The sequence below is a fragment of the Pan paniscus genome, chromosome 12 (genome assembly GCF_029289425.2).
Source record: "Pan paniscus chromosome 12, NHGRI_mPanPan1-v2.0_pri, whole genome shotgun sequence".
NCBI lineage: Eukaryota > Metazoa > Chordata > Mammalia > Primates > Hominidae > Pan > Pan paniscus.
Window position 1 is genome coordinate 62379618 of NC_073261.2, and position 21729 is coordinate 62401346.

General features: G+C 40.1%; 1 protein-coding gene across 5 annotated transcripts in view; it reads left to right on the top strand.

Annotated features, from left to right (window-relative positions):
- Positions 1 to 761: 761 nt before the first annotated feature.
- The window catches only part of VPS54 (VPS54 subunit of GARP complex), a 126819-nt gene continuing 105851 nt past the window's right edge, over positions 762 to 21729 (top strand). For 4 of the 5 annotated variants that reach the window (XM_034953253.3, XM_034953254.3, XM_034953256.3 and 1 more), the window contains exon 1: positions 762 to 901. The gene's annotated coding sequence lies outside the window, so the exon portion shown is untranslated. The remainder of the gene's footprint in view (positions 902 to 21729) is intronic. The other variant, XM_063594909.1, reaches the window with a different exon arrangement.

Consider the following 21729-nt stretch of genomic DNA (forward strand, 5'->3'; position numbering starts at 1 on the left):
TACTTCGAGGGGGTGGGGGAGAGGAGGAATCTCGTGGAAGTATTTGCTTTAATAGGTCCCGGGTGATTTAGGGATGTTTCGAGTCGGTTGGTCTTGGGGGTGGCGAGGGCTACGCTGGAGGGGTCGCGTCCCAGTCCCGGGGAAGGCGGCAGGAGGTTTTCTGGGTGTTCCTGAAAACTGGGAGTTGGGGGGAAGGGTGGTGGGGAAAGTGGAATTCAGCGTGGATTTGTCTGCGTGTAGGACTATTAGAGGAGGCGCAGGGGAGCCACGCGGTGTATTCCCCGCCCCGAGAGAACTCTGGCTGCGCCTGCGACGGGCACGCCGGCCTGCGCCAAGGCCGCTTTCCCCAGGCGGCGGGCGCTCCCCCCGGCCCGGGCCGCGGCCCTCCCGCCCCGGCGGAGCCGCGCGGTGGATTGTGGGCTGGGGGCTGCGGCGGCCTCCGGCGCTGTCTCCCCGCACCCGACCGGGCCGAGCCGGCTGGGCCGGCGGGGTGAGGGAAAGCAGTGGAGCCGGGAGCAGAAGCGCTAGAGGCAGTGGTCGTGGCGCGGCGGCGGCGGCTCCCCTGGAGGCCGGGGATGTGGGAGAGGCGGTGGCAGCAGCGGCGGAGGCGGCGCTGCGGACCCGGGGGAAACTGCTGGCTGACAGGACACCCGGGAGAGACGTGAGGGAGCCGCCGCTGCCACCTCTCACCCCTGAGTGAAGCTGGGCTCGAGAGGGCAGCCCTGTGCTCCCCGGGCCGACTGGCCAGCGGGCGCGGGGCGGGGGCGGGAAGCCGGGCTCGGGCCCGGCCGGGCGCCGGGCGGCGGCGGCCGTGGAGCAGCAGCCTCGGTGCGACGTGGAGGGCTGGAGGCGGCGGCGATGCACTAGGCCTCGCTCAGGGCGACTGCCCCGGGACCCGCAGGTAGGTGTGCCCCGCGGCCCCCCGCGCGTCGCAGCCCACTCTCACCCCGACCTACAGCGGAGAGAGGGACCGAGACCCCACCCCCTCGGCTCTCCTCTCCAGCCCCAAACGGACCGAGTTTCGGTCACAGCTGACCGGCGCTGAAGCTTCCATGCTCCTCTCCGCCACCTCCTTTTTTTTTTTTTTTTTTTTTCCTTTTCACTCTACCTCCGGCATCGGGGCTGGCAGCTGTGTTCCCTGCCTCCTGTCAGCGACCGCAAACGCCGCTCTTGCCCCTCTCTTATCTTTCCGGGATCCCAGCTCTGGAACTTCCATCACCCCCTTAGACGCTGCCCCCAAACTTTCCTTTTCTTTTTCCAGCCAGGCCCTTAGTCCTATTGGATTCTACTGGAATCGTTTAAACATTTGTTTGTTTTTCTCTCCGGGGAAGGCAAACCCAAAGAGTTACTCAGTATTTTGCATTTTGGCAATGTAGCTTGAAATAATTTGTGCAATAATTTTCTTCAGTTCTGCCTCCTTCCATCTCTGCATAGACAGAAAGGGCAGGCCCTCTCTGCCGTCTCTGCTCTCCCGTCGTTGACTTGGGAATTTTGGCTTGCCCATTATAATTAGCCATTTGGTCTGTTCATGTGTTGAGTTCAAGATGGTATTTTTAGCATTTTGACTGACCGGCGTTTCAAAAAAAATTTTTTTTCTTCTAACCAGCTTTATTTTTTGGTCTTTATTGAGGCTCTTTCGAAGAATTAAATTGTTTGGACTGTTTTTGTTTTTAATTGGCTGTATTTCTGATTTGTCAAATCAAGGGCAGTCTTAATACTAAACGCCTTTAAGTAATACCGTGATAAATTACTTGTAGTATACCGAGAAATATTACTGCGATAACCTAAACTGCAGATTTTGATGTACATTCACTTTTATAAATCCGAAGGGGAGTTCTAATTGGAAAAAGCACCTTCAGAGCCTAAATGATTTCTAAGCAGTTAAATGATGGAACAGAGGGAATGATGGGATTTGTTTGACTGTATTTGTAGTGTAGTCAGAATCGGATTTCCTAGAAATGGATGTTGATGGTTCGTAGTGCTCATCATTGCTTATGATAGGTTACCAGTAGCTGTAATTGATAGTTGTTTGGGACGACAGTAGATGTTTGCGATTTTATTGTAATTTGGCTATTTTTAAATTATGTTCTGATAACTTAAGAATTATTACACTACCAATCTAAGAGGCAGTCTGAGGATCACTTTTTAAATAAATGAAAAATGTTTTAATGGGTTTTTAAAATAAAGAATGCATCACAACCAAATCGTAAAGACTGTTTTGTTGTTGATATTCGTATATTTTGTTCTTGTAGAAGTATTGTTACTACAGCATTTGGCTTTCTGAAGTGTTTTTGAAATTAGAATTTAATACTAAAAGTTTACTAGGAAAAGGTGATTACTTTTGCATATGCTTATATTTTCTGGAAAGTTAAAATTGATTTCTGGATAAGATAATTTTTTGTGTCAGAATTAAAGTCAATTCCTGTATGGCCCATGAAACGGCAAATTTTGCAGAATTTCTTCATCATACTCTTTTTTTGGTTTTTTTGTTTTTGTTTTTTTTTGAGACGGGGTCTTGCTCTGTTGCCCAGGCTGGAGTGCAGTGGCGCTATCTTGGCTCACCGCAACCTCCGCCTACCGGCTTCAAGTGATTCTTCTGCCTCAGTCTCCTGAGTAGCTGGGACTACAGGCGCGCCCACACCTGGCTGATTTTTGTATTTTTAGTTGAGACGGGGTTTCACCATATTAGCCAGGCTGGTCTTGAACTCCTGACCTTGTGATCCACCGGCCTTGGCCTCCCAGAAAGCTGGGATTAGAGGTGTGAGCCACCGCCCCGGCCCTGGCCCATCACACTCTTTTTTTTTTTTTTTTTTTTTAATCAACAAAAGTTAATTACAATTCCTTTTTCCTGCTCTTTGCTTTTTAAAAACTGCTTTATTGAGATAAAATTAACATACCATAAAATACACCCATTTAAGGTGTACCACTTGGCCGGGTTCCGTGGCTCACACCTGTAATCCCACCACTTTGGGAAGCCTAGTCAGGTAGATCACCTGAGATCCAGAGTTCAAGACCAGCCTAGCCAACATGGTGAAACCCCGTCTGTACTAAAAATATAAAAATTAGCCGGGCATGGGGGCGAGCGCCTGTCATCCCAGCTACTGGGGAGGCTGAGGCTGGAGAACCGCTTGAACCTGGGAGGTGGAGGTTGCAGTGAGCCGAGATAGCACCACTGCACTCCAGGCTGGGTGATAGAACGAGACTCCATCTCAAAAAAAAAAAAAAAATGTACAATTCAGTGGTTTTTAGATTAAATAATTGTGCAACCATCACCATAATCTAATTTTAGAACATTTTCATCATTCCCTCAAAAAACCTTTATCCATTAACAGTTACTCCCCATTCTCTTCACCCCACCCCCAGCTTTAGGCAACCACTAGTCTACTTTCTGTCTCAATATTGGCCTAATGTGGGCCTTTCATATAATGCTTCTTGGCTCATAGCTTCTTGAAAAGCTTTTCCTTTAAAATCAGTGTACATGTTAAAATTTTTTATTTGAGCTAGGGAATAAGCAACTGATCACCAATATTAAAAGTGATGTAAATAACTGATACACTTTTTGGTTGTATTCAGCATAAAGTTGGAGAAGGCATGAATGGCTTCAGTAACCTCAAGAGGTAGTTTGGTCAGCTCGGAATCAGTAAGTGAAAGTGGGCATTTTTGTCATTGAATATTAGAATATCAGGGAAAAGATCTTAAAGGTCATCAGCTTACTTCCTGCTCACCTCGCTATTAGTTGGCAGCAACCAGATGAGGAAACATGGAGATTAGAAGCTTGAATCTCTAGGATGTGTGGCTCAAGAACCACAGCGTGGCCATGTAAAGCAAGAAATGGGACTTTGGAAGTTAGAATTGTTTAGATTCTTGTATATATGTATGTATTTGACATTTTGCTAGCAGAGCTGAGAAAGAACTGGACATTCCCCCAACTTTAGGGGAAAAGTGGGTGACTATATTTAGCTACATTGATGAAACCCATGTTACAAAATCCTCTAAAAATGCTTTAACCTAAGGAAGGGTAGCAAATGTATTATTTAGGTATCTTCTTGTACTATTAATGTCTTATTTTTTTAAATCCAAATTTTAAAAAATTATAATTAACAGGGCCAGTTGGAGGTTTCCTTTTTCAAATATCCAGTGCCCTAACATCTAAAACAATGGCTCTGCGAGGACGGTTTTGACTCCAAGGGAAATTTGGCAGTGTCTAGAGACATTTTTGGTTGTCATAGCTGAAGGAAATGGTATTGGCCAAGGATGTTGCTAAATACCCTACAATGCACAGGACATACTTCTGCAAGAAATTATCCGGTTCAAAATGTCAATGGTACCATTGTAAACCTAGGGGCTGCACGATTTCTGGTAAGGACCTATTGTTTTTGATTCCTACCAGGTGGGAGAATAGTCTCAGTGGGCGATGTTTGGTGAATTAGATTAACACCTTAGATCCTCTAGCAACTAACTCTATTTCTTTGCAAGAGGAGGAATTGAGGGAAAAATAAAAGGAAATCTGTTTACGACATGACGCAGATACTCTTTCGTATGTTTAGGTTGTCTTCAAATCTGAAAAAAGAACCCCTTTTTTTTCTAAAAACAGACTTAATTTACTGCAAATTTGGACTACTATTGTTTTGAATTGTTAGTTATTTTTGCATATGTTTTTGAACTTGTAAATAGAATATAGTCATATCTTTTTTATCCAGAAGTGATTTTTTTTCCCCTGGCAGCTTCAACTACCAAGAAAGGAGAAGTAAGCTAAGTGTTTAACTTTATGGATAACACTTATGTTATATATGTATGTATGTATGTATAACACTTATGTTATGTATGTATGTATGTATGTTGTGAATGTCCAGAAAAATTCCAAGCTTATAATGAATCTTTTTTTCCCCTATGAGCTCCACTTTACACTATTTAATGTTTTTAACAAGCTTAATTTGTTGATGAAAGAAGGTAATTGACAGTTGAGATCACTTTTGCTATTTATCATCCATACCTTATGGATAAGTTACTCAAGTTATTCTTTCTGAGCCTCAGTTTTCTCATCTATAAAATAGGGGTAGTGATAATCCATGTATTACAAGGCTATTGTAAGAATTATTAAATGAGGTAATATGTATTAAGATGCAGTGTCAACTATAATATACTGTAGAAGAGTTATTCGCTTCAGAAGAATCAAATTAGGAAGGAATATAGAGGTTGTCAAAGGCAGGAATATAGATAGTAAGGCGGAGAATAGTGATGGCTGACAGCCTCTCTAGGGAGGAGAGAAGCACTAAATACAAATATTGATAACAAACTAGTAAAATAACTAGTATATCACTATAATCTGAAACTCCTTAATATAGGGGCAAACTGACTTCCTTCTGTAGCACCTGAGAGTATCACCGTTATAGCACAGTAAAATAACTGATTATTGGTGAAATTAACTTATTAAGAAAAGATTACCTTGTTTTCAAATTTGCTATTTGAGAAGACTTGAAAATATATATTTTACTTCAGAGTTAAAATTTTTGGAAGTGACTTATACAAAAAGTTTTAGTGTTTTTAAGAGTATGCTATCGTTATTTGGATTAATTCCCTTTTGGGGAATAATACTTTTGTCTTCATTTACTATGCCTGCCTTCCTGTGTATTTGAAGGGTTTTTCTATTATCTGAAGGTAATTATTCTTCAGATGTGGGAATTTAACTGAAGAAATAGGGGTTGTAAGCCTGCTCACCATTTGTAAAATCTCATTTCCTTCTAGATTTCTTTTAAAATTATTTTTCATCTTTCTATGCAAAAAAGTCACTTTGATTTTTCTGTATGTCCCGTAGTCCACAGTTATGCTGTAGCGTTTAGAGTTGAATTAATTAAAATGCATGAAATGAATGGGCGAAAATATAATTTCTTAGAATTTTATTATTATTATTATTTTTTGAGACAGAGTCTCACTCTGTCACCCAAGCTGGAGTGCAGTGGTGCAATCTCGGCTCACTGCAACCTTTGCATCCTGGGTTCAAGCAATTCTCCTGCCTCAGCCTCCTGAGTAGCTGGGATTACAGGTGCGTGTCACTACGCCCAGCAAATTTTTGTATTTTAAATGGAGACAGGGTTTCGCCATGTTGGTCAGACTGGTCTCGAACTCCTGACCTTGTGATCCACCTGCCTCAGCCTCCCAAAGTGTTGGGATTACAGGTGTGAGCCACCGCGCCTGGCTTGTTTCTTACAATTTTGTTAACTGGTCACCTTTCTTTCAGAATCATATAAAAATAAGGGTAGAGGTGGTCAAAGGCCCAGCTATTCAGTAAGATTTTTATGGGGTAATTTGAGGGTGGAATAGTTGCAGACAATATTCAGAATAAGTAACGTGGTATTGATTGGTATTATATATGATATATATATCTCTCTCTATATATATGATATATATATCTATATATGATATATATCTCTATATATGATATATATCATATATAGATATATAGATATATATTTATATATCTATATATGATATATAGATATATAAATATATGATATATAGATATATATTGATATATAAATGCTGATATATATCATATATATGATATATATTGATATATTTATATATAAATGCTGATATATATCATATATATCAGCATTTACCTAATAACATTATTTGATGTATACTCTATACTTAAATCTTCCCATTTGTCCCGAAAATCTTTATAGCTTTTTTCCCCCTCAAATGCAGGATTCATTCAAGGTTAATGCATTGCATTTGGCTGGTATGTCTCTTTAAGTCTCCCCCAATCTGGACTAGTCCTACCGCCTTCCTCTCTTCTTTAGGTTTATCCATTGAGAAGTAGAGACCATATGTCCTGGAGCATGTTCCACATTCTGAATTGGTCTGTTCCTCATGATTAGATTCTAGTCAGACATTTCTGGTGAGACCATCACACAGATGATGTGTATTTCTGCTGTATTACATCAGGAGGCACATGATTTCAGGCTATCACTATATTGGTATTGCAAGTTTGATCACTTGGTAAAGGTGAACTGACAGATCTCTCTACTGTTTAATAAATAATTTATAGAGGATACTTAATAGCCGTGTAAATATCCTATTCCCTGACAACCCTTTAACCAGTGATTTTGGTACCCATTAATGATCCTTGCTTGAATCAGTCGTTATGTTGGAGGATTACAAATGGTAACTTTTCTTTTTGCATTTCTTCTACTTTTATTACCTTCTTTGACTTTTTCAGGGCATTGAGGTCAGGTTAGATAAATTCTGAATATAGGCCACTGAATGTAGAAATCAGGTCATTCCTAACCTTTTCTGGAGCCAAGTAAATGGTGAAGATGGAAGACAGCTAAGGAGGTAGACCAAAAAGAGAACAGAGGTTTGCCAATGAAGGGGAGGTGAGAAGTAGTAGCTGGAGGAGGCAGGGAGGAGGGAAAGGGCCTTCATTTGGTGCTTGAACTTTTCTTTTCTTTTTTTTTTTTGATGGGCCGATGAAGAGATTAAAGATAGAATTGGAGAATAACTAATAGAAAAAGGTCCCAGATGAAGCAGGAAGAGGTAAGATCAAAAACAGCTGTTGGGGGATTAACTCTGGAAAAGAGTAGACACCTATACTCTATCTCAGAAAGTTAAGAGTTGTGTATAGATGAGAATTAGGTACATTTGGATATGAACGGAAAAAACTACATCTGGGGACTTTTTTTTTTTTTTTTTTTAAACAGTTACTTTTTGAGCCTTGGGTTGTTGGAAGTAGGCTAGGGAACTTGAGGAGAGTGATGAAAGTGTTCCACATATTGTGGGGAATGGAGAAGAGAAGGGTTTCAAGATAAATAAGTGAAAGAATTGCTGAGCAGCATCAGAGGCTCATCTGAGATTGGAACTCATAAATTTGTAATCAGCATATTTTACTGTTTTTTCTGGCAGTGTTCTGCAAGCAGGAGAAAAGCAAAGACAGACTGTATTGAAGGTGGATGAGGGAGGAGAGATGCAAGGGAGATGAAGTAATGGGGATGTAGGCTAAGTAATGAAGTTAGTAAAGTAGAGCAGGGCTAAGATAGCCAACCAGTGGTGAGAGATGTAAGGGTAATGCCAAGGAGTGATTAATTAAAATACTAATTTATTGTTTGTTTGAGGTTATAGTAATCATAAACCCTGTATTTACTTTTCCCTTAAACTAACATTTAATATTTTTATTTGTAAACTATTTACTGACTTATTGCAGATGTTTCTTAGCTATTTTGCTTTATTTTTCCTAAAATGAAAATTCCTTGAAAGCATCATCTTTGTTACTTAATAAGTGTCTAATAGTTTATATATTTGAGACATATTTATTCTTCAGTACCTCTGAATGAGAGATTTTAAGATTATCTTGCTAATATTTTTGGCTGGGACTCCAAGAAGAGAATACCAGTATCTAATATGGTTCATTTTGACTGACAAAAATTTCACTAGTAATACAATCGTATCAGTGGCCCAAAGGAGTAAGAAAGCATCCAAGCTATTTTTTGTTGTTGTTGGAATTTTTACATGCTAGAGACAGATTTTATCTTAGTATAGTTTATTCATATTCCAGGCCTGTGACCCTTAATCAATTTTTTGTTTCTTTTGAGACGGAGTCTGGCTCTGTTGCTAAGCTGGAGTGCAATGGTGTAATCACGGCTCACTGCAACCTCCCCGTTCTGTGTTCAAGCGATTGCTCTGCCTCAGCCTCCCGAGTAGCTGGGACTACAGGCGTGCACCACCATGCCCGGCTAACTTTTTGTATTTTAGTAGAGACAGGGTTTCACCATGTTGGCCATGGTGGTCAGGATATCCTGTCCTTGTGACCTGCCTGCCTCAGCCTCCCAAAGTGCTGGGATTACAGGCATGAGCCACCGTGCCCGGCCTCCTCTTAATTTTAATGGCTGCTATAATGTTATAATTCTCTGAGTGCTGGGGGAAAAAAGACATTGCTTTTATTTGGAATAATATCTAGACTTAAAAAGTATATATTTTATGAGGATATTTATGATTTTTTCTTCCTGATAAAGATATCACATGAAATAGCATTTGTTTTATAAGCCATTTAAAAATATTTAAATTTAACATTACAAATTGTTATAATTTTTATCCTCCTAGTCAATATTATTTCTTATTGTTTCTTGTCACTAAATAAAAAGTAAATAAGCAACTTTAGGAAGCGCATGCATTCAGAGTTTTCTGCAAAGCACAGGGTCTCATAAATGCCATATGAGGATGTAAAGAAAAAGAAAATTAGATTACTACAACTTTGTTCTGATTTTCTGGGTTCCTTAAGCCTCTTCCATACTTCTTTAATGCTCAAGAGGACTATAGAAGTACTTATTTATATGACAGCCCCAATGTTAGTATTTCTTGAGATTATGTTTAAATTGTACCTTCAATATTGAGATTTTTGTGAGCAATAATATGTGATATGCATTTTAAAAAAATTTAAAGATTTTTAAAAATTATGATTAAACTAGATTTTGTCAAATGATAAATCTTAAATAGTGTAGAAGTATATTGCTATTTGTGTATAGGTAGTATGAAAAACTTACATTTGCCAGAAATTGGTTTTTACATTTCAAAAATGTTGTGGAAAGTACTTCTTAGAACATGAGATATTTGATGTATTTTGTAGTCAAACAGCAAGAAACCAACTGAAGGATGAGATTAAATAGGAACAAGAAAAGGTGGTGGAGAAAGGAGGGGGCAGAGTTTTTACTATGGTAACATAAACTCCTGAGTTCTGTCAAACTGATCTTTGGTAGGACATTACAGTGTGGTTAAGTTTTTCTTGCATATTATCAGTACTTGTAAATTTGGAGAAATGAAATTTGAGATTTTTTTGTTTGCTTTTAAAAAAACAGCAGTCAATTGTGGACTTTTAAAAAAATTAGGTCCAAAATTGTATCAAAATTATGTCAAAAAAGCTCTGTCCAGCTCCAGTGTTAAAAAGAAATTCCACTTTATCCATGTTTTCTCAAATTATAAATAGACTTTTTTTTAAAAAGTTCATTTATAAGTCAATTATATGGGGCCAGGCGCGGTGGCTCACGCCTGTAATGCCAGCACTTTGGGAGGCCGAGGTGGGCGGATCACCTGAGGTCAGGAGTTTGAGACCAGTCTGGCCAACATGGTGAAACTTCGTCTCTACTGAAAATACAAAAATTAGGCAAGCAAGGTGACAGGCGCTTGTAGTCCCATTTTCTTGGGAGGCTGAGGCAGGAGAATCAGTTGAATCCAGAAGCAGGAAGTTGCAGTGAGCCGAGATCACGCCACTGCACTCCAGCCTGAGTGACAGAGCGAGACTGTCTCAAAAAAAAAAAAAGGGTCAATTATATGGAATTCAGAAGTTGTTGTTGAAATGGCGTCTCTCCACTGCCTTGGTCAGAGTGCAGTGACGCCATCACAGCTCACTGCAGCCTCAACTTCTTGGGCTCAAACTTTCTTGAAAGTGCTAAAATGATGCGCTGAAGTAGCATATTTATCCCACGTTACAGGTGCACAATTACTCCTTTGGTAAGAAAAATGCAGTAAATTACACTGATGAAAATGTAGGCTGGGCATGGTGGCTCACGCCTGTAATCCCAGCACTTTGGGAGGCTGAGGCAGGCGGATCACCTGAGGTCAGGAGTTTGAGACCAGCCTGGGCAACATGGTGAAACCCCGTCTATACTAAAAATACAAAGATTAGCCGGGCGTGGTGCTTGGGTGCCTGTAGTCTTAGCTACTCAGGAGGCTGAGGCAGGAGAATCGCTTGAACCCGGGAGGCAGAGGTTGTTGTGAACTGAGATCTTGCCACTGTACTCCAGCCTAGGCGACAACAGCGAGACTCCATCTCAAAAAAAAGAAAAGAAAATGTATAGTATCTTTTTTCTTTTGGAATAGTCCTGGTCTTATAAAATTGTCACAATTAGATGTTAATTATTTCTATCATTCAATAGAAGATGGACATAAGTAATATTTATGAGAGTAAATAATTATTGATTCAGTCATTGATCTGATAAGGAGACAAAGACAGAAAAGGAAAGCACTAGGAGCCTGAAATGGGTGGGAAGGAGTAGTGACATAATTTAAAATTTTTTTATTGGTGCAGAGACAGTGGCATGGAACTTAGAATCAGAAAATCTGAATTCAGATTCCCTTTTCACAGTTAACTCACTGAATGATCTGAAATCAAGTTACTCTTGAACTTGTTTCTTCATTCATATAATGGAGATCGTTGATTCATTGATTCATTCAGAAATATTTTTCTTACTAGGTTATTTTGAAGATGAACAAAAACATCTGAAAGTAATCTATTATGAACTGTATAGTGTTCACTGTATTTGACTGTATAGTCAGATATTAGTGATGATGCAATTCTTCTTGTCTTTCCATTTCATTCTTCCCTGTCATCCTTCCTTCTTTCATTGGTAGCGTATTTTTACATGCTCTTGATCTAGCACTTCACAGAACCTTCAGAGCCTGCAGTCCCAGCTGATTTCCACTCCTCCTCCCACTCACACATTGGGCACAGGAGTAGGGTGTGAGGCAACTTTTCTAGGTCAGCCTGCTTATTTTCTCACTGTTGCCTGACAAAGTCCTGTCTTTCTCAAGGTGTGGCATAAACCTGAGGTGCCTTTTAGTCCCTGGGCTTGATATTCTTTCTTTCTCACTTTGCCTCTCCTTTTCCCATCCCCTCTCACCCCATTCCTGTGTGTATGTAACTCTGACCATCTCCTTTCTCCACCACTTGTTCCTTTTTTTTTTTTTGAGACGGAGTCGCGCTCTGTCACCCAGGCTGGAGTTCAATGGCATGATCTTGGCTCCTTGCAACCTCTGCCTCCCAGGTCCAAGCAATTCTTGTGCCTCAACCTTCCGAGTAGCTGGGATTACAGGTGCATGCCACCATGCCCGGCTAATTTTTCATATTTTTTGTAGAGATGGGGTTTCACCACGTTGGCTTGGCTGATCTTGAACTCCTGACCTCAGGTGATCTAACCACCTCGTCCTCCCGAAGTGCTGGAATTACAGACATGAGCCACTGCGCCCAGCCTCTTGTTCCTCTTTAATCTCACCCTTCAATTGGCTTCTTGCTGTTTGCCTACAAATATGCTCAGGTCTCCGATAGCCTAAAAGATTCTTGCTCAACTCTTGTTCTTTTTTTTTTTTTTCCTTTTACCACCAAAGAGATGTTGATATTGTTGCCTTTATTACTTCATCACTTACCTCTTAACCTCAGTGGGATTGCTTCTTCCCTAACCACTGTCCTGAAACTGTTCTTAATCCAGTATCCTTTCTAAAGTTAGTAATCTCCTTGATTTCTTTGCAGCATGTTGATGCTACTTACTATTCGCACTTAACTTCCTGACACATCTTCCCTGTGTAAGGATGGTATTTCTGATTGCCTTTGTCTTTTCCTCTAAACATATTTGCCCTACTCCTTCCTCAGAGCTTTCATTAGCTCTCTTCTTTGGCACTTTCTCCATTTGTAATATCACTTTCCTGTGACTATCTGTAGTTATCTACTAATTCATTCCTGTAATGTAATTGAACTAGAAGCAGTAATGGAAAATTCAGGGAAGCAGGATTCTGTTGACTACAAGAATTTTTTTTCTCCAAAGTAATTATGGTTGTTTTACAGTAGTACTCTGCTTTTAAAGTAGTTAATTCTTCATTATTGAAGTTTTCAAGTAGAGGCAAAAAGACCCCTTGTAGAAAGGATTTATATATGAAGTAGAAAGTCAAGCCAGATATTCTTTTAAAGTCTTGTCCAACTCAAAAATTGTAATTTTTATCTCGTCTACTCTACTTCCATGGACTTAACTTTGACCTATGCTCAGATGTCTTCCAAACCATTATTTCCAGTCACTCCCCTACCACCTCCTCGTCTGTCTTCTCTCCCACGGGCACAATTTTGTCATCAAAGTTGCTTATGTTCTAGGCCACCATATTTTCTAGCTTCATTATCACTTTCCAATATTCTTTTTACCCCCTTTAGTGGCAAGGCAATGAGGATCATTTTTCTATGCTTTGGTGACTTTTCTGAAAGTAAGTTATGTCTGCCCATATTGGTTTAGTTTGTTATTGCTGTTTTCCCTCTACTTTCTCCTACCCACCACCTCTCTCTCCAGGATTAGGAATGCTCAAGCAAAGAAAAGGACGCTAGAAGAGGAGGCTCAGGATCCTAAAGTGTGCATTTATTTTAAAATTTTGCATGGCACAGTTGAAATGTTAATGTTTGCTGACCATTTAAAAAGTAAGATGTTTGCTGGGCGTGGTGGCTCACGCCTGTAATCCCAGCACTTTGGGAGGCCAAGGCGGGTGGATCACCTGAGGTCAGGAGTTCAAGACTAGCCTGACCAATATGGCGAAACCCTGTCTCTACTAAAATTACAGAAATTAGCTGGGCGTGGTGGCATGCGCCTGTAGTCCCAGATACTCAGGAGGCTGAGGCAGGAGAATGGCTTGAAACTGGGAGGCGGAGGTTGCAGTGAAGCCGAGATTGCGCCACTGCACTCTAGCCTGCTGACAGAGTGAGACTGTCTCAAAAAAAAAAAGTTTATAATAATAGTTGTTGCAATTATTTATTGAATGTCTACTATGTACCAAGTATTATGCTATGAACTCACATAAGTTATTTCATTTAAATCTTATGACATTCCTATGAGGAAGATACTGCTGCTGTCCCATTTTACAAATTAGGAAACTGAGACTTAGGAAGGTAAGACAGTTGTCACACAACTTAATAAATGACAGTGATCTAACTGATTGTATGGCCAATACTCTTAACTAGTATATCGCTTTACAAGGAAGGTGGAGATCTAGAATCAAATTTCAGAAAGTCAAGTAATGTTATACAAACAAGGAAATATATTTTGGATTTATATTTTTAGATTATTTGAAATGTATGTGAACCTTTTGAGGTATTGTGTTAGTGGCTTGTGTGTCTTACACATTTTCTGTGATATTCATTCATTTGCTCATTCGTTCATTGAATAGTCATGCAGTTTATTGAATGCTTAGACTTTGTATTGGGTGTGGTATAGGAAAGTGAATGAAACAAATATAAGTAAGTTTACAGTATAGTGGGAGAGATAGGAAACAAGCAGGTAAATAATCACATTATTTTAGTCTAGAGTAGTTTCCCACCTTTTTAAAATGACTGAGTATCCAAGCCAATTTCTTAATAGACTATCTCATACTCTTAATTTGTCTCATTGTTTCCTCATATATGGTGGTTTAAACCTTACTATCCTACTTCCTTCTATTTACTGTAAACTCAAAGGTAGGTCTAGAGCAAGGGTGCTGAACCTTGAGTTCACAGACTCTTGTAGGGTCTGTAGAATTCAGGGAATCTGTGAACTTTAGATGGGGAAAAAAATTACATCTTTATTTTAACTTATCCCTAACTCAGTGGTTCTCAACCGGGGTGAGTTTGTCTTCTCCTTCCCCAACCCTAGGACATTTTTGATTGTCACAGCTGGGTGGGTACAAGATAGTCCCTGATAACAGAATTATCCCTTTCAAAATGTCAGTAGTGTCAAAGTTGAAAAACTCTGCCCTAACTGGATTTTAGCATTTCCTTTAATTAGGAATATAAGAAACGCTTCATGGATACAGTATGGACAGTACATTTACAGTACCTGTAGCTTTGTCACCAATAGAAATCTCAGGTATTCTCATATCACATTCAATTGCTACAGATATCTTAAGATTTAATTTATGCTCATTTATTGCCTATAAGGTAGTTACTAGATTCGTATTAAGAAGCAATAGTAGACTGGGCATGGTAGCTCATGCCTGTAATACCAGCACTCTGGGAGGCTGATGTGGGAGGACTGCCTGAGCCCAGGAGTTCAGGACCAGCCTGGACAACATAGTGAGACCTCGTCTCTACAAAAATACAAAAATTAGCCAGGTGTGGTAGCGTGCACCTGTGGTCCCAGCTACTCAGGAGGCTGAGGTGGGAGGATCGCTTGCACCCAGGAGGTTGAGATTGCAGTGAGCTGTGATTATGTCACTGCACTCCAGCCTGGGTGACAGTGAGAGCCTGTCTCAAAAAGAAGAAATAATACTATGTTATAATTTAAACAGTTATTTTTGTAGCTGTAGTTCAGTATAATTGTCCATTGTAGTGTTGTGTGTTTTATGCATTTAAAAACATTATTCTAAGAAGGCGTCCATAAACTTTACCAGACTGTAAAAGAAATCCACAGGACAATAAAGCTTAACTCCTGATCTAGAGATTGGATTGGATTGGATTAAACATTTTTGAAGAGATTATTTCATAGGTAATGATGTTTATTTCCTATTTTGTCATTTCATGAATTACATAATATCAGGTTGTCCTCCTGTTATCAGTAATGTTAACTTTAATGACTTATGTAAGGTGGTGACAGCCAGGTCTCCATTTTAAAGATACATTTTCCCCTTTGTGTTGCTAAGTAATCTGTGAGGTAATACTTAGGCGCCATGAGAATATAATGTTTTTAACAACTTTTCACCTAATGGCCTTAGCATACTTTGGTGATTTTTGCCTGAATTAGCTTTTACATTGGGGGTTGCAAATTGGTGATTTTCTAATTTGGTCATTCCTTCTATATTTATTACTGGCATTCTTCAGTAGAGATTTTCTTTCCCCACCCCCTTTCCTTATCTTTTTTTTCTCCCTTAAGTATCTCTGTGTATCCATTAATTTTTACTTATTCCATATGTTATACTCTATTACTTTTAAAAAAATATGCTCAAGTTGTCCCAAATGTGGCCAGTGGGAACCCCCTTTTAACTTGGTCCTTTGTCCTCTTGATAGGTCCTGCTGGTCTTTGAGCATATCTTGCTTTCTGACACAAGAGTGCTCAGGGTAGACTTATTCTTTCTGTATTCCATGTCTGGAGTTACATATTCCTTCAAAGAGTCCTGGTTCTTTTAGTTGGAAGTGGTATTTAGAAACAGAAGTCTGGGCACCAGGTGTGTTCATTGCTTGGTGGGGTTCTGGCTGGTGGTTGGGGTTGGGGGAGGCAATGCTTCTAGTGCCTTTCAAAAGAAGTTTTTAACTGAACATAAAAAGATATTTTGAGCTATAAGAAAGAAAATCAAATCTCTATTTACTCATCCTTGGAAATCCTTTTTTTTTTGGAATGGATGATTGTTTTTTCTTTTCCTTATTAGCCCAGACCCATTCTGTTATTACTTAAGTATTATTGGCAGCTGTCTCTCTGTTTTGTCTGTCTGTTCTGATATGTTCTACATACCATCCATTTCATTCATCTATAAAATTTTTATTATATGTATGACAGGAACTGTGATAAGCAAATAGAATACACAGAAAAACAGAAACATCAAGAAATTCAAAGCCTGATAGGGAAGAACTGTATGAAAAGCAAAACCTCAGTATGATTGATGCAAAAATTGAAATACATAGAGTGACTAAGTGTGAGAAACCAAAGAAAGCTTCAAGAGAGAATAATATTTGAACATAGTATTCATACAATTATAAGGAGATTACCATGTGAAAAAGGTAGAGCTATTTATAGATTCTCATTACAATTGTTAAAATGCCAAATTTGTTTCTAGATGGTAGTTAACTTGAACTATCAGAAATCAGTAGTTCCCTGTGTTTAGTGCTTAGAGCTTTCCGTTTTCCTGTATTTTGTGTATTTTGTTTGCTTGTTTGTTTTTTCGAACTGATTTTTTTTTCTGAGTAGACAAACTATCATTGCTTATCCTGAAACCTTCTTAAGGTTTCTCATCATTTTTGTTCTTTAGCCTTTCAATGAAAGATTATTTCTTTGCTGAAATTTTGTGATTCAGATGCCATGTACATTTGTTGTATTTGTCTGTACATCTACATCTTATGAATAAATCCATGTTTTCTTACCAGTGATTGTACTTTTATAATTATGTGATGATCAGTACAAAGTTTGGTTCTTACTGTAGGGAGATCTTCTTAATAATAAGCTGTGGATGGTGAAGGCAGTGAAGAGTCAAATGTTTGGAAACTGGGACTCATCTTTATAGGCAGTCCACTAGTTTTATGTAATCCCTTTTTACTAGAGATCTTCCCTCTTGTTATAAGAATTAAGAGTGGTATAGGAAAAAAAAGAATGTGCATATGTTTTCCAATTCAAAATCTTTAAAGAGTAAACCATGTGTTTTTCTCCTCAGATACAGAAATAGCTTAGAAGAATCTAGAAATATTTTTCTGCCATCTCCCTGCATATTTCTAGGTTTCTAAAATGGCACTTAGGATTTTTTTTTCTGTAAAAACAGCATGGTAAATAGAATAAATCAAGATATCAGCATAGTATTGTCAGAATGAATATCTAATTTATCTGACATTAAGCAATGGATGTTTAACATAAATACATTTTCCACATGTCTGTGGCTTAACACTTCATGTCAAAATGTATTTATTTTAGATCTGGGGGTACAGAGCAAGATGGTGGACTAGAAGGCTCCACTGGATGTCCCCCTCCATAGGAACACCAAATTTAACAACTACACACCAAAAGCACTTTCATAAGAAACAAAAATCAGGTGAGCACTCACAGAACCTGATTTTAACTTCATATTGCCCAAAGAAGCACTGAACAGGATAGGAAAGACAGTCTTGAATTGCTGACACCACCTCTCCCCCATCCCCCATGCAGCGACTATGTGGTGTGGAGAAATTTGTATGCTTGGGATAGGAGGAGTGCAGCAATTGTGAGACTTCTCATTGAATGCGCTATAACAGCAAAAAGCAAAACCAGGGTGAACTCAGCTGATGCCCACACATGGAGGGAGCATTCAGACCAGCCCTAGCCAGAGGGGAATTGCCCATCACAGTGGTTGGAACTTGAGTTCTGGCAAGCCTTGCCACTGTGGGCTGAGGTGTGCCAGGGTCCTAAATAAACTTAAAAGGCAGCGTAGGCCAAAAGGACTGCAAGTCCTAGTGCTGAACTGGGCTCGGCACCAGTGGAATTAGGGGCACATGACTTACTAAGACATCAATTGGAACACCTAAGGGAGTGCTTGTGCCACCCCTTCTCCAAGCCCAGGCAGCCCAGCTCGCAGCTCCAAAAGATACCCCTACCTTCTGCTTGGGGAGAGGAGAAGGAAGAGTAAAGAGGACTTTTGTCTTACATCTTGGATATCAGCTCAACCACAGTAGGATAGGGTACTGGTCAGGCCCCCATTCTAAGCCCTAGCTCCTGGATAACATTTCTAGACACACGCCTGGGCTAGAAGGGAACCTGTTGCCTTGAAGGGAGGGACCCAGTCCTGGCAGGATCCATCCTGTGCTGACTAAAGGGCCCTTGGGCCCTGAATAACTAGCAGTGATAACCACGTAGTATGCCATGGGCCTTGGCTGAGACTCTGAGACATGCTGGCTTCAGGTGAGACCCAGCACATTCCCAGCTATAGTGGCTACAGTGAGAGACTCTGCTTGAGAAAAGCAGATGGAAAAATAAAGGGGACTTTGTCTTGTATCTTAGGTATCACCTTGGTCATAGTGGGTTCAAACACTGAGTGGGCTCTTGGGGTCCCTGATTCCAGGCCTTGGCTCTTGGACAGCATTTCTGGACCTGCCCTGGACCAGAGGGGAGCTTACTGAAGGGTGAGTCCCAGGCCTGGCAGCCTTCACCACAAGCTGACTGAAGAGCCCTTGTATCTTGTGAACATTGACAGTAGCCTGGCAGTACTCCCTATGGGCCTTTGGTGGTGGTGGCCACAGGGGGAGGCTTCTCTGCCTGTGGAAAGGGGAGAGAGAAGTGGGAATGACAGTGTCTCATGATTTGAGGGCCAGCTCAGCTGCAGTATAATAGAATACCAGGTAGACTTCTAAGGTTTTTGATTGATTCCTAGCTCCTGGAGATAACCTCTGGACTTACATGAGGACTTGGGGGAACTTGCTGTCTTGAAGAGAAGGACAGAAGCTGGGCTGGCTTTGCCACCTGCTGATGGTAGAGCCCTAGGTCCTTGAACAAACATAGGCGGTAGCCAGGTAGTGGTTACGGTGGGCCTTGGGTGAGACTCACTGCTGTGCTGGCTTCAGGTCTGACCCAGTGCAGTGCCAGTGTTGACCACAGGGTGCTTGTGTTGCCCTGCTGCAAGCCCCAGGCAGCTCAGCAGAAAGAGACTTCATTTGTTTGGGAGAAAGTAAGGGAAGAGAACAAGAATCTCTGCCTGGTAATCCAGAGAATTCTTCCAGATTTTATTCAAGACTACCAAGGTGGTACCTCTACAAGTCTGCAAGAACCACAGCATTACTGGGCTAGGGGTGCCCCCTAAAGCAGATACAGCTTAAATCACAACACCCAAATCTATTAGAGTATCTGGAAAGCCTTCCCAGGAAGGACAGGTACAGATAAGCCCAGACAGTGAAGACTACAATAAATAACTTCAATGTCCAGACACTGAAGAACATCTACACCCATCTACATCATCCAGGAAAATATGACCTCTCAAGATGAACTAAATAAGGCACCAGGGACTAATCCTGGAGAAACAGAGTTATGTGACCTTTCAAACAGAAATCAAAACAGCTGTGTTGAGAAAACTCAGAGAAATTCAAGATAACACAGAGATGGAATTCAGAATCCTATCAGATAAATTTAACAGATTGAAATAATTAAAAATAATTAAACAGATACTCTGGAGTTGAAAAATGCAATTGACATACTGAAGAATGCATCATAATGGCTTAAAAGCAGTTGATCGGCCGGGCGTGGTGGCTTATGTCTGTAATCCCATCACTTTGGGAGGCTGAGGAGGGTGGATCATGAGGTCAGGAGTTCGAGACCAGCCCGGCCAACATGGTGAAACCCTGCCTCTACTAAAGATACAAAAAATTAGCCGGGCAAGGTGGCACATCCCTGTAATCTGAGCCACTTAGGAGGCTGAGGCAGGAGAATTGCTTGAACCTGGGAGGCAGAGGTTGCAGTGAGACGAGATCCTGCCATTGCACTCTAGTCTGGGTGACAGGGCGAGACTCCATCTAAAAACAAAAACAAAAACAAAAAACGGCAGTTGATCAAGCAGAAGAAAGAGTTAGTGAGCTTGAAGACAGGCTTTTTGAAAATACACAATCAGAGAAGACAAAAGAAAAAAGAATAAAAATAAGCACACCTACGGGATTTAGAAAGTAGCCTTGAAGGGGCAAATCTAAGAGTTATTGTCTGTAAAGAGGAGGTAGAGAAAGAGATAGGGGTAAAAAGTTTATTCGAAGGGATAATAGAACTTTTCAAACCTAGAGAAAGATATTAATATCCAAGTACAAGAAGGTTATAGGACACTAAGCAAATTTCACCCAGACAGGACTAACTCGAGACATTTAATAATAAAATTCCCAAAGGACAGGATAAAGCAAGGATACTAAAAGGAGCAAGAGAAAAGAAACAACATACAATGGAGCTTCAATATGGCTGGCAGTAGACTTTTCAGTAGAAACCTTACATGCCAAGAGAGTGGCATGACGTGTTTCAAATGCCGAAGGAAAAAACCTTTTACCTTAGAATACTATATCCAATGAAAATATCCTTCAAACATGAAAGAGAAATAAAGACTTTCCCAGACAAACAAAAGCCGAGGGATTTCATCAGCTCCAGACCTGTCCTATAAGAAATGCTAAAGAGGTGGCCAGGTGCAGTGGCTCACACCGGTAATCCTAGCACTTTGGGAGGCTGAGGTGGGTGGATCAGCTGAGGTCAAGAGTTGAAGACTAGCCTGGCTAACATGATGAAACCTTGTCTCTACTGAAAAACAAAAATTAGCCAGGCATGATAGATAGTCCATGCCTGTAATCCCAGCTACTTAGGAGGCTGAGGCAGGAGAATCACTTGAACCTGGGAGGTGGAGGTTGCAGTGAGCCAAGATGGTGCCACTGCACTCCAGCCTGGGTGACAGAGTGAGACTCTGTCTTAAAAAAAGAAATGCTAAAGGGTATGTACTTCAATAAAAAAGAAAAAGATTAATGAGCAAAAAGATACCATCTGAAGATGTAAAACTAACTGGCAATATAAGTACACAGAAAATCATAGAATATTATAACATGATAGCTGGTGTGTAAACTAGCCTTAATTAGAGAAATTAAAAGGGACCAATAAAAAATTATAACTACAATTTTTTCAAGACATAAGGATAGTAAAATATAAATAGAAACAACAAAAAGCTATAAAGTGGGGGGACATAATTAAAGTGCAGAGTTTTATTAGTTTTCTTTTTGCCTATTTGTTTATACAAGCAGTGTTAATTGTGATCTGCATAAAACAATGGGTTATAAGATAGTATTTGCAAGCCTCATGGTAACCTCAAATCAAAAAACATGGAACAGATACACAAAAAATTAAGAAACCAAGACATGAAGTCATAACATCAGAAAAAAATCACCTTTACTAAGAGGAAGACAGGAAGGAAGAGAAGACTACGAAACAACCAGAAAACAAACAAACAAATGGCAGGAGTAAGTCCTTACTTATCAGTAATAATATTGAATGTAAGTTGACTAACTCTCCAATCACAAGACATAAAGAGGCTGCATGGATAGAAAAACAGGACCCAGTGATCTGTTGCCCACAAGAAACACACTTCACCTATAAAGACACACACAGACAAAAAAAGGGATGGAAAAAGATATTCTCGAGTAGTTATCAGACAAAATAGATTTCAAGACACAAACTATAAGAAGAGACAATGAAGGTCACCATATAATGATAAAGGGGTCAATTCAGCATAGGATATAACAATTGTAAATATATATGCACCTAACTATTGGAGCAC